This window comes from Poecilia latipinna, unplaced genomic scaffold (genome assembly GCF_001443285.1).
Source record: "Poecilia latipinna isolate Pla-1442-1.1 unplaced genomic scaffold, P_latipinna-1.0 Scaffold720, whole genome shotgun sequence".
In the NCBI taxonomy this organism is placed as follows: domain Eukaryota; kingdom Metazoa; phylum Chordata; class Actinopteri; order Cyprinodontiformes; family Poeciliidae; genus Poecilia; species Poecilia latipinna.
The window spans coordinates 157,931-172,009 of NW_015113336.1; the positions used below are offsets into that span (position 1 = coordinate 157,931).

The following is a 14,079-nucleotide window of genomic DNA, read 5'->3' on the forward strand; positions in this document are numbered from 1 at the left end:
CACGTTGGGCTTTTAGAAGCTTTTGCTTCCAGCCGCCGGTTCTCATAAGGAAGAGCCTCTCTGCACCGTCTGGTTTGGGTTATGAAGTCACTCCTCAATGCAGAAACAAGGTGCTCAAAATCAGGTTGGTTGCAGCCTCCTCCAAAGCACTCTTCCTGAAAAGGCAGATCTGCTTCCCACTTTTAAACCTTTAAAACAGTCTAGTTGTGACTCAGCTGTCTGCAAAACCAAAGATGGAGCCTGCTGCTTCCTGGGAATCAAACCTGCGTACACCAGCAATCGGTAATCATAACAAGGTTTGAAGATGCATTCCCACGCTGAAAATGATGCTAGCAGGCTCAAGGTTTAAATCTCTATACTCTCCCACACACTTTCAACACATCTGCTCAGAGGTTCTGTTTGCAGTTTGACTTTAAGACATCTTTTGTTCTCCTGTGGCCTTGAGTTGAGCTTTTATTACACTCTAATTCATGTAAATCCTATTTATGATTCCCAGTCAAGAAAGGTAGAAGGTTACCAAAACACGTCTCTCAAGTTTAAATGCTTCACTTGGTAACTGCTGATGTCATTCGGCCTTAGTGCCTAATTAAAGCCAAAAAGTGACATACTTTCATTCGAGCGGCGGAAGGAAAACAAAGTGATTTAAATAAGTGTCCTGATCGATTAGGGAACAGAGAAACACTTGCAGGTTCAAGAATTTGAAGTAAGGCTTGAAAAATGTTTGGATCTTTTGAATTACTGGTTTGCTTTCATTGAAAAATTACTGAGGGTTTTAGTTGCAAAACAAGATGAGCAAAAACTTTAAGAGATACTAATTTTTTTTTCCGTCCTCATCACTGGTGGATGGTCAGAGCTGAGAGCCAGATTATGTAAAAAAAAAATAAAACATCATAAGGCATAGAAAAGTTGTTTATTTTCTAGATTATATGATCATTAAGTTTCAACTGGTCCAATATCTGGTTATGTAGAATGCAATTATGTCAGAATTCAGATCAATCTGGTTAATTCTTGCAGATTCTCTGCAACATCATGCCTTTTGCTCTGAGAGTAAAACTTGTAGAAGTTATGAGAATTTAATATAAAAGGTTGACATGACAAAACATTGTTGTGCATTTAAATGCAGACGGAAGTTCAACAGAAAATCATGCACTATGTATTTATCGTTTGTGTTTAAATTGTTTTCACTGGAGAATATGAAATTAGGATATCCATGTTTTACCACTGACACTTATAAGGGAGGGTGTGAGTAGCGTGTACATGAGGATAATTGAAAGCACTAAGACCCTCCTCTTGGCTCTGATTGGTTGTTTCTGATGGAGCAGTGTATTTGTGCAGATGGCACAAAGAGGAGGCACAGAAGCTAGATGTTTTTTTTTTTTTCACAGAGTATCTGAATCATATTAAACTGTCACAAAAAGGGACAGTTTTAAAATATGTAAAGCTTTTTTTTATAAATGTTACATACTGCAAGTTTAATGAGATTGAATCACCTTTAACCATTTAGATCACCAAATCAGTTCAATTGTCTTTATGACTTTGTTTTTCTCTGCCTCTTTTCTGAGTGTGTGATGTTCCAAGTAATGACCCCAGACCACTTCTGTGTTGATCAGTTTAAGAAAACCAAACACTCCCTTTGGTTCCCATCAGACACCATGAAATCAAATGAGAGATGACCTCCTCGTCCACAAATGCTGAAGTTCACTCCTACTGCGGCTGACCTGCTTCTGAACTCACCGGCTCGGTCTCGTCGTCTCAGCCAATGTAAGCAGATGCCTCTTTGGAGTTTGCTTCCAGCCTCTTATTTATGCATGCAATGATAGCACTATCCTGCATGTGATACTTCAGGAGAGGGAAGAGTCCGCTGCCGATGGAACTCCTTTTTCCTTCCAGCGTACCACCCAGGTTTTCCCCTGATATGCTCAGTCCTGCAGACCCTCACCTTGGAGGCCACACAGTTTGCTGCAGCACCATTAGCTCAATTACTTTTGGTCTTTCTGTATGAAATCCATTCGGAGCTTAGATGAGTGATCCTCACCAGCTGCAGACACAAACATAAGGAAAAGTTTGGAGAGATCAAAAATGATGCTGAAAGTAACAAAAGTTTTCACAGTTTGAATAAAACCATCTTTATACTGGATTCATGATTAAAAACATGAATTTAAAGTTGGACCAATGTTGGAATCAAAATTCATCTAGTTTAAAAAGTGACTTATTTACACACGTACATCAACATCCTGCTGTGAAACCTTCTGCCAGCTGCCACACAAGGTGAAGCAGAAGACCACACAGTTTCTCTGTAACAGAGAAACTTTGTTGCAATTACATTTTAGACCAAAGAAATAAATAAAAAAAGAGTAAATACCAAAAGTCATTTTCAAATGATTACTTTATTTATAACATTAAAAAGCTGTTCAAACCAACTTAACCCCAGGTGAAAAAAATTACACTCATGCGTTGACAGGTCCTTTTATAGATACTGATGACATTGGTGCAGTCGTCTTCCAAAATAGTTTTTATCCATGAATGACTGGTTTAAGGTTATTTTAGATAAGAAATGCAACTAAAAGCACACGTGAATAAATTTGGTCACGGGATAAGCTGTTCAAAACATCAGCCTCCTGCCACTTCCTGTCGTCTTATTTGTCTATTTTGACAACTTTAACATCCGGTTGTTGATCACATGACTCATACAATGCAAAAAAAAAAAAAAGTTGTTAGTTTCCATTGCAATTTTGAGAATTACACTAATTTTGAAAAACCACATCATTCTACCACAAAAATTTGAGGGTTTTTTTGTTTTGTTTTGTTTTTCAAAATTGTCGTGTTTCCATGCAGCAAACTTATTTTTGTAATTCCAATTTGTGCAATTATGTGGAAACTGATCTGTTGACTTTGTTTTTTTTGTGTGTTTGTGAATTTCTTTAAATCAGAGCATGATGTGTTGTTGTTTGAGATAATTTAGCCTACTTCACGATGTCAGACAGGTTCTATTAAGGTGATTTTATGTTTCAGAGTCAGACAGTCGTCAGGACTGGTGCTGATCACAGTTAATTTATAATCTTACAAGGGAGAGATTTATGCTAATATAGAGTCAGGTTCCTTTGGATAGATGTTTCCTCTTTGGTAACAAATCATTCATTTGAAATCTCCAGTTGTTTTTATTCAGGTTATCTTTAATATTAAGATCAGTTTCATGATCTAAAACAACAAGTCTGACAAAAATGAAAAAAACTGTATGGAAGTTGATGCTTTTTTTAATCTAGTGTATATTACTGAACTAGCTACTGAAAATGTCTAATAAGTTTAAAAAGTGCCCAAAGTATGTGAGATCTTGGAGTTCATGAAGTCAACAAAAAGAGGCTTTGCATAAAAATGTCCATGTGATTAGGTTCAGTAGTGAGCGGCTTGTGAAGACCCTTCGAACTGCACCTGGTCCGAATTCAATCCTTCCAATCTGCTTTCCTTGGACACAGCATCTTCCTCTTATTTGACTTTGGCTTTTTGAGATATGAAGCAGTGCACACTAATACTTCAAAACTGTCTACTGGGAACAGCAGGGTGAGGTGCAGAGACGGGCCTTCTGAGGAAAAGGGATTTATTGAGGTTTGGCAGTCAGGCGAGGAGACAAAAAAGCTAAACTGTCTATACAGTAACAATTATGAGACCCTATTAATGCCTTTTTTTGTACCAGTGGTTTGAAAAAGTCAGTCTTAAAGTCTGTCAGGTATTTTTATGAGGGAGTTCAAAGGATTTATGGCACCAATTTTTCTTCATATGGATTCTCTTCTGAACAATGTTGGCAAACATGATTCGTGATCACAAAGTTTAGATAGCGGCCTGGATTTCCATCTGTCCAAAAGTCAGGATGGCCTAAGTTTAGGTTTTTACTGCTTAGCAAATGGAGGTGCTTCCAAGGTTAACAGATAGCAGTAAATTCCTCTGTTTCATGCTATTATCTTTAGTAAGGGCAAATATAAAATTGTGATAGCTTTACTGGTCCTGCAAAGTCCTTTCTGGCTCTAAGTCTGGAAATCTACATCTGCTGGCAAAAACAAAAGTATTCATCAGAGACATGCAGGCATTTAAGTAATCAAAGCTGGAAACAGAGTGTCTGTAGGTTTTGCAGAATGTTCTAAAAGGAGCCATAATCTGAACTGATCCAAAACAGGATTTTGGTTAGCGTGCATGGCCTTTACTCACAGCGACTGTCTGACTCCGTCCACTTTGAAATGAAACCTGGTTTTATTACTTTCCACTCATTCAACCAGACTTCAAAATATACCAATAACTTTGGCTAGGAGATTCATTCAGGAGCCAAATCAGAAACTTTGATTTTCAGAACCTGCTTGCTTTAATTCACTGTTTATTTTTTTCTTCTGAACATTATTTCAGGACATCAGACACCTAAACCTCCTCCATAAATATTTCCTCTGGCTTTCTGAAAGCTTTATTTTTTTTCCTTGGGACAAAAGAAAAAAATATTCATGAGTGAAAAAGCATTTCAGACAGCTTCCGATCTTCTCAGGAGTGGACATTTCAGCAAATTCACCCTGAGGTCAGACTGTGCGAGACACAGAGAAATAGAAAACGAGATCTCTAACAAGAGTTGGAGTGCAAAATAATTTCTCAGTGAAAAGAATATGGCAGCTCCTTTGCCAAGTTGCATTTGAACAGATCACAAGACGTCTGGTTCTTCAGACAGATGAAACCTGACTAGAGAAGTCTGTCCATAAAGGACCGATAAACAAGCACTTTCACACCAAGTCAAAAGCACAGTGGTGGAGGTATGATGATGTGGGCATGTTTTGGAGTCAGAGCAGGCCCTGCAGTTATTTAATCAACTATGGACTAACATTTGTTTCCCTTGTTAGTTCTTACAGTAGTAAGTTTATTTTGTTAGTTTAAAATAAATGTATTGTAAATTTGACTTAGTTCTCTACATTAGAATAGAATAGAATATCATTTATTGCCCCACAATGGTGACATTTCTGTGCAACAGCAACAAAGTGACCTCACACAGACAGAATATAAAAACTGTACAAGAAACAAGATACAGGATAAACAAATATTACACTTCTTAGTCAAATCTGAAAACCTTGAATCTCATATGTTTTCAAGATGTCTGAAATAAGAAAATATTTACAAATTATTTATGTTAATGCATTTTATGCAAAAATATTAGATTTTTAGACGGTTTCACTGAGGAGCTGTGATCAGCTGCGTGTGAAAACAATTAGATCGTCAGCATAGACTCACATCAAGCAGAGAGACTCAGCCGTACACTTTGACAACAAAGATGTTAAAAGACATGTAAAGTTAGAGGTCGACCACAACTGTGTTCTGCAGGGATGTGGTCCAGTAATTGAAGAGGCTTTGGCTGACATTCAGGCCCAGAAATGATTTACGGTGTCCTGATGGGTTTCCCAACTCCCAGACCCGGGCGCTGGAAACAAAGCGAGCCTACCCAGCCAGAGGCTCAGATGAAGGAGAGGCGAATGATCCCGAAAGCGAGCAAAGTCTGGAGTCTGAATCTCTAATCTGTGCAGCCTGTTGCTCATTGATGAGGTGCAGCAATGATATGCTTCCTTTGTAGTTTCTCTGACAGAACAGTCTGTGATATCCACAAGTTTTTTTCCAAATGAAAAATATTCCTTCCTAATTATAATCCTTTGTGACTTTTAGGAATCCAGTCTTCCTGATGGGGCACCAGGGCAGCTGGTTTGATTTCAAATAATGTCGACTTGAAAAGCACTTTGTTAGGGGTGTTCAAGCAAAAGCCACATTCACTAATCTGGTTAGTGGGTTGGGACTCAGTCCCAGGAGAGGTTATGTGTGGGTGTATCAATGTGTGGTATTTTTTCGGGCTGGATAAGAGGCAGGACATCAGAGAGCAGCCGGGAAGGTCTGGGTTTTCCTGGCACACAATGGCAGGAAGTGTTGCCACACTATAAATGGAAGCTGAAAGAGTTGCTTTTCTGTTACTAACCTGCAAGATTTATGTCTTCATTCTTTTTTTTCCACCTCCAAACTGTGAGAATTGAAGTAAATAAATTTGTGCATGAATTGTATTTGTCCCCCATTTTATAATTAACATGCCTGATCCTTTTTTGTGGTCTCATAAAAGTTTAGCAACTGGATAAAAGGAAAATGAATTAAGCCAAAGTAATTTAGTTCATTTTTGAAACTATTTTTTGAAACAAAGTCCAGAAAAATGCTGTTCTTAACAACAACCAGAAAAAAAACATCAACTGGCTGTATGGTATGGTTGACTGATGCTAATTTGCTTCTACTCCATTTCATTCACAGCCTTTGTTTGTCAACATGTATCCTTTTTAAACTATAAATGAATAAAATAAATCATCCTGATTCCGAATACCACAAAATTTCAAGGCTCTCCACCTAAAGAACGTTTCCAGTGCCTTTATTGACATGGCATGGTCTAAAATCGATGATCTATTATGCTTCCTTGAACAGGTTAGAATAGGTCTATGAGCAATAAAAACAAGTTCATTACATTTTTGTACATTTTCTGCTCAGTTCTGCCTATTTTGAGTTCCTTTCAGAATGAGATGTTTTAGAGCCTCTTGTCACTTTAAATCCAAGAGAAAAGCTGCTAACCACACCTCAGCATTTACAATCACATGTGAAAATGGCTGCAAACAAATGAGTAATTTGCATAAGCCTCCTGCACAACCAACAAGTCAACAAAACATTTGTCTTTTCCAGCAGTCATTGTACAGCACATACAGTAGTAAAACCAGCTGACCAAACATGCTGGAGCTCAACTACGGTTGCTAGGTAATGGGCTCAGCAATTGGGAGGTTTTTAAAATGGTTTATTTTCCATTCTGAAGCCTCTAATAATGTTTATTTTGAATTTGTGCTTGTTTGAAAATAATTGCACCCCACAGCTTTCAACGATTATGGTGAAGAACAACTTTCAAGATTGTTTTCCAGGCACTAAAATATACTGCTCAAAAAAATAAAGGGAACATTTCACTTTAATTTTGTGTGTGGCTCCAAATCCAGGCCTCCATTGGTTAATAAATTTGATTTCCATTGATGATTTTTGTGTGATTTTGTTGTCAGCACATTCAACTTTGTAGAGAACAAAGTATTTAATGAGAATATTTCATTCATTCAGATCTAGGATGTGTTATTTGAGTGTTCCCTTTATTTTTTTGAGCAGTGTACATTAACTTATTGTTAAAGATTAAAAAAAAAAAGCTGAGTGGCTTTTTAAGTGCTCCTGCTTTTTTTAGAAGGTGTTGAAGCTCAACTGGAAGTATAAAATCATTCAAAAAATGAATTTTCCATAATAGGTCTCTTAAAATGTCAAAGCATTTCAACATACCTCTTTCTCAGAGAGTCAAACAGAACACACCTGCAGTCAATCCTTCATCAAGAGAACAACTACAGCTGTAGCCAGGGCCAGGTTAAAAAAGTTAACACAACAGCCAGCACCACATGAAAAGGCATATATGAAGGAAAAGATTTACAGAAACCACAGAAATTTAGATCTTAATTCTGCTGGGAATCTTGCAGCTTGCCCTTTATAAATCCAAAGAACGTTCCATTTGGTTTAATATTGTCTGTCTCAGTTTCCAACAGGACAGGAACACAATCAGCCCCATGATTGTAGTGGTGACTATTATGTTGATGGGGTAATTAATATTACCGATGTGAATCAGAATTGTTTAAATTGTTTATGCACCAATAACCAAATCTAGTCCTGAAACTAAAATCTACCAAAAAAAAAAAAAAATGGAACAAGCTTTCATTGTGGATAAAGTGAAGGTTTACAAACCATAACAAGTAAAGAACAGTTCTTATGCTAACAAGAATAATTGGTTGTTTACTTGGATTTTGACATAGATTGACACAGAATCAGAATGTCCCTGAATTAGAAAAAGTCAGAACTCTGAGAGTAAAGTCAGGGGCCCTAAGTCTCTTCCATAGAAATCAGATAAATACATAAGTAAAATGAAACTTAAATCAGACCAAATTTTCTTCTTTTTGGTAAGTTAGAATTACAAAACTTATTTCTGTTTGCTAAATGTGACAATATGTCAGAGATTTATTTCATAATGTCTTAGAATACAGAAGTTCACACACAGAATGGTTACTATCTCTTCAAACAATGAAAGTCCAGATGATGATGTCATAGGTTAACTGAAGACACACCTGTGGATGTATTTTCAGGCCACCTGGTTCTTATTTTCCCCCAAAGTGGATGTGTTTAACTTTGCCACTGTGTCACTTCCCGTCTCACTCATGACATCCCTGTCAAATTTCTGTGTGGCTCCGATCAAAAGCAGTTGCAGGGAATGGCTGGCAGTCTGCGAGGCCCCATCGACTTTAATGTGTTTTAATTCCTAAAAACATTACTCCTGTCAATTTGCATTTTGCACAATCTCATCTGCAAGTTATGTTGAGTCAAAATCTTTATGAATCTGATAAAAATAAAAACGTCTTAACAGATTACAGCAGCAGCACTGTTTTCAAAAACTTCAATAATTTTTTCCTTAAAGGTTTGTCAAAGCCCTTTTTTATTTTAGAGAAATCAGCTCTGGAGAACGCATTACATCCCTCACTGGCTTGTGTTTTCCCCAGGGCTCCATGGAAAACTCCCCCGTGAACGTTCAAACATCAAGGCCAACGTTGGTAAGAAGAACAGAAGCTGCTGAAACATCTTCTATCCGTACAGAAAAGTGTAGACGTTAGCTTGAGAAACGTACCTTCACCAGACTGCAGCAGAGTGTAACAGCATAAATATTGTTAGCAATTTGAAGCTCATTGCTAAAATATACAACATATCACAAGATGGTTATTTTTAGAAGCAGACTGAGGGAGAAAATAAATGAAAATGTTAAGAAATACTCCTGAGTTTTATTTTGGGGTTAAAACTTTTGAACGAAATTCTGTGGATTGACCTTTTGCCCTCCGAACCAGACAGATATGATGTAGTCTCTGGCTGCAAACTCAGTCTTTCCTCACTTCAGTCTTTAAACCTACAATAAATCATTATAACCACCTTAATTTCATGCATTTTACTGTTTATTCTCCCTCCTGTGGAGTTAAATGGTACACTTGCAAGATAAAATGAGTAAATCTTCCAAAGAGCTCATTTTACAGTGCTCCGTTTCAGAGGCATATTTTATCAAACTGCTGCCTGACAGCCAAGTAATCGTGCATTAAAACTGCATCCTCAACTCGGCTTTTTCACAGGAAAAAGTGATACCAGTCCAAGTCTGCAGGGAATTTGTGCTTCAAGTGGTAGAAACAGATTTTACAGCTGGTCTGAAAGACTTAGGCATGATAGAAAAAGTCAAAAGTAAAGAGAATGGATGAGATCGGTTTTAATTCTCTTACGTTATTGCTGGAATCTGTGCTTTTACCATTTACATTTTTTCAGTTTTTTTGCAAATCTGCGAAACCTCAACAGGTTTTTGGTTCCTTTCTGTACAACAGAACACAACAACTTAAAGATACTCATCTTTTAGGAGTAACCCGCTCACATATCTTCTCACCCATAAATTGTTGCCCCCTCTTTAAGCTGAGCTCTCGGTCAGGTTTCTGGATGAAATAAATCTCACCAGCAGCTGAGATGTGAGCCAAGGGCGGATGCTGTTTTTGTGGGTCAGTCTGCCAAGAGCTCGGCTGCGATAGTCAAGCTGCTCTGAGAAGATGTGAATTCTTAGAAAAGCAAAGGGTGACCAAATAACAATTAGAGCAGAGAGTATAAAGACTTTTCTGGTTTTCATGGTTGCAGATCTGACTCAACCCGTACTTTTTTCTGATGACTCTTTCCTTATCCATCTTATGATGCAGTTCATCAGACGGGCTCTTTAGATTCATAAAAGCTATATTGCAGTGAGAAATTATAGTACAAAGCCATGTGCACTTGGTTTCTTGTAATAGGAAACATAATATTATAGTAACTACAACTTTTCTAAATGATGTAAAAGACAATTAATAGAAAAATGTGTGCAGATAATTGCAGGCATTACGCACTGAAAGCAGGGTTAAATTGTAGGATGAGAAGAAGTAGCGTGCACAGATTTTCTCTCAGTCCGCAGCATCTGGAATCAACATGTCCTGCTGCTATTCAAACAAGCTGATTGGATATCAACACAAATCCTGGGATTGTGATTGTTAATGTTGCTAATACAGCACGAGGAATGTTGGACAGGTTGTGGAATGATAATCATTATGCCCGCCGTGACTCACTCAGCATAAACATTAGCTTAGCTCGTGGATACTTCTGGCCGCCTGCACCTGTTTGCATGTCACAAGCTAATTCATAACTCTTTGAGCGCTGCATAGGGAACACATGTCCACCCTAAATGAGTCCATATGGACAAATATGGTTGTAGAGAAGATTTGGGTGGATTTCACGCTCACTGTTGTAAATTAGCTCTTCATCACTCAGGATGTAATAAACCGTGGATCTAATTTGAGCCATAAATTTCACTCACAACAGCTTGTACCAAGGATGGGCGTTTAACTACGGACTTAATTACTGCACTGCCACATGCTGCTTGGTTTGCAAAGACAAATATTCAGTGTTTCACTCTCGGTATAAATCTTTAGTTTAATCAGCATAACCTCCTCAGGACTTTAAAAATTACCACAGTTACTACACCACATGGGAAGAGTCTTGCTCCATTCTGAAGCATCTTATATTGTTTATCTTGAATTTGTGCTTGTGTGGAAGTGAATGCATCTCACAGCATCCAGCGATTATGGTGACAAAAAACTTTTAAACAACTCCACTTTGATTTCATTTGTCCAAAGGACAATATTTCAAAAGTCTTGTGGAACTTTGCAAGCCAAATATTCGCTTCTTCTTTCTTCATACCATAACAAACAACCTGTTCTCTCTTTCTGCCAAAGCTCGTGGTTTTATAGAGGTGGTCACAATTGATGGTGGAAATCGACTGGAAATCACAAGATTTTCTTCCTACAAAAATAAATTCTTTGAAAGGCAGCGTTTTTAATTTCACCCACTAGATTTACCATCTGCTAAAAATATGTTTATATATCAACAAGTACCATGATTATTTTTTTATTCATTCTAAAATGGATCAAAATCTTCTTCCTTGATTCTGCTCTACATGACTACTCTACTGCATCATAACGTGCTTCATTGTTAACGATAGAAAAAATACAGCAGCTTTTATTTTCACAGATGACTGAGCTCGTCATGGTGAAGCTTTTCACTCCTTTCAGAGTGATTAAAGGCGAAACAAAGAGCCATCCTCCTCTCAATGACTTTGAACTTTCCTCTAAACAACTCCTAGATGCTGGTTCTCACGAACGAACACCCCCAGAGGTGAAATTTGTGAATCAAGCTGCAGATTGAGAATGCAAACCTCCCCATCATCGCCCCCTCTATCCCTGAATAAAAGCGTTAATTAGCTCTGATGTCCAGGCAAATATTCATACCGATGTTCTTCTGAATGTGAGGAAATTAGTTGCTTGGATAAATTTTTCTCCAGTTAGTCTGAAATACCATAAGAGAGATTAGGATACATTATCTGCTTTTTGATGTAGTTTCATCTGAACAGTAAATCAAGAGGTTTGTACACGTTTTAATTTCAAACATGGGAATCCCGTCGCTTTCACAGTGGAGGTGAAGCCATGCGGAAACTTCTCTTCCTGGATGGGATTCGGCGCAGCAGGGACCAGTTCAGAGTTGATTCTGATTGCACTGATCAAAAGAAGCACCACATCTTAATATTTCACCACAGGGAAAGAACATACAACTTCAAAGACCCACCATACTAATCCCATTTGGATTAACAAGAAAATATTACAGGCATATTGGGAGCAAACCACTAAAACAGGAGTTAGTGCTGCGCTTGATAACACAACGAAGGATGCAGGTGTATTTTACTCATCTGGATCACTTCATACTCTCAAACATATAAATCTTTTACTGAGCATAATATTATAGATTTTGGCAACAGCTTGCGTTTCCCATTTGCTTTGGTTCATTGCACAGGTTACTCTTTGTTCAGTTTAATTGTCATTCCAGGGCACATTCCCCAGCTTGGTTTAGATTGGTTCATGATGGTCAAAACGGTGGAAAATGAGCACGATATGATCACGATGAGCCCGAAGCCACATTTTGTTCACTATGATGCTGAAACATTTGAGATCAAAACTGAGAGGTGACGTCTTTTATACAAAGGTAGTTATCGCTTGGAAGGATCTGACATTGGTGTGACAGCATATGGTGCCTTGTAAAACTATCAAACTTTTCCACATTTTATCATGTAGCAACCAAAAACCTCACTGGGGCTAAACCAACACAAAGTAGTCATAATTGTGAAGTAGAACAACAATTATATATGGTTTCCAAAAGTTTACAAATAAAATTTGAAAAACTGTGGTACACATACGCCATTAAGAGTAAATAATTTATAGTGTCATCTTTGGCCAAAGTTACAGCTGCAAGTCTTTGGGGGTCTGTTTCTACCAGTTTTCTGCATCTACAAACATTTGGATGTGACTGAGCAGCCTATGGGGACGCCATCTGGCCCAGATTTCATTTGTAGAAGATGAGTTTAATTTTATATTTCAATGTTCTTTGTATTATGATTTTAGAAATAATCTGTTCATCAAGATTAAGCAGAAAAACCCTGATTTTTCATTTTTTTTACACCGTCTGATGCACATTATGTTTAGTTAGGTATTTAATGAGAAGAATTATGTGTTCATATTTATTGAACAAGGGTTGGCATTGAAGACTGAGGGTTTGTAAACTCAATAGGATATAATTTTGTTCTAGAACTCAATCTTTTGTAAAAGTTTTATAATGTTTGGGAAGCTTGTTTAGTGGCTTTGACATAATTTCAGACATATGATAGATATTGTCCATGGTGCATGACAAAAAAAAATATATATATATGATTACAGAAAAATTTCAAATACAAATTTTGTAAAATAATTTCTGTGGTGTCTTCATGTTTAGGGACTTCAATGTTATTTTAAATTATCCTTTTTAAGGACATAGCTAATGTAAATGTACAGAACAGTGTCCACTGATGTTTACAGCAATCTCCTAAATGTCATGACGGAAGGTAACTTCTTGACCCACATGCAAAAGCCAGAGAACCGATAATCAGTAAAAGATGTTTAATATAAAGCACAACAGCACAGATAAACTGTGTTCCGGGGGGAGCGGCAACTGGAGCGGGCTGGAAGAGAGAATGAGTGATGAGTTTGAGGACTGTGGGATGTTTCAGTTCCGAACGAGCGGCAACGGTCTTACTAGATCAGGCGGCAGGTAAGCGGGGGCGGATACTGGGATTTCCTGGGGGTGTTTTCGGGTGTGGGGTTCTGCTGCGGAACCAGCTGGTGTCTTGGGAAAATCCAGCGGACGGCGTTGGAGGGCGGACAGGATACGGACCTCAGCTCACCGGGACAGAACGGGGAAGGCAGCCAACGAGGGGTAAGTACGCCAGGTACAGCCAGGAGCTCAAAAGCCTCGAGTGGTCGGACCACGACGTCACGAGGGAGTTGTCTAAAAAAAACGAAGAAACACAACAGGAGTCACTGGGAGGTTCACAAGGGATCAACAAACGCTAAGATGATGGCCTGTAGTACCATTACTGGTTAACACTCTGGCATCGATGTGTTGGCTGACTCCACTCTTAAGCTTCTGCGGAGATGAGAAAATCTCCGACAGGTGTGAGGATCCCAGCGTCGCCGGTCACGCCCACAAGAGATCATCCACCAGGCGGCCCCTGGAGGAAGGAGCGAGAAGCAGCAGCAAAACAACCCGAGCACCCAGGATCACCACACTAAACTGTGCTTTATTACCACAAAAATAACAGAAATCGGCTAAGAATGATTATTGTTCTTTAATGTTATTGATACTTTTTTACAAATATTCTGTTTACAGATGATTTACAGTCATTTGCCAGCTACCATACAGGACAACCCTGATTTTAGCTGCTAATGTAGCTGTAGCTCTGTGTCATTTGTCCCTTTGATCTTTCCTACTTAATATTCAGTACAAAAACAAAAGGTCAGACTGTTTACATCAACAAGTGTGCTAGCAATATATTTG

At 38.2% G+C, this 14,079-nt stretch overlaps 1 long non-coding RNA gene across 1 annotated transcript; it reads right to left on the reverse strand.

The window, feature by feature from the left end:
* Positions 1-13,129: 13,129 nt before the first annotated feature.
* On the reverse strand, positions 13,130-13,707 carry LOC106955249 (uncharacterized). Its single transcript, XR_001426533.1, has 3 exons — positions 13,614-13,707; positions 13,279-13,530; positions 13,130-13,204 (listed from the first exon to the last, which is right to left on the reverse strand). It is a non-coding gene; the product is annotated as an uncharacterized LOC106955249 (long non-coding RNA).
* Positions 13,708-14,079: the final 372 nt, after the last annotated feature.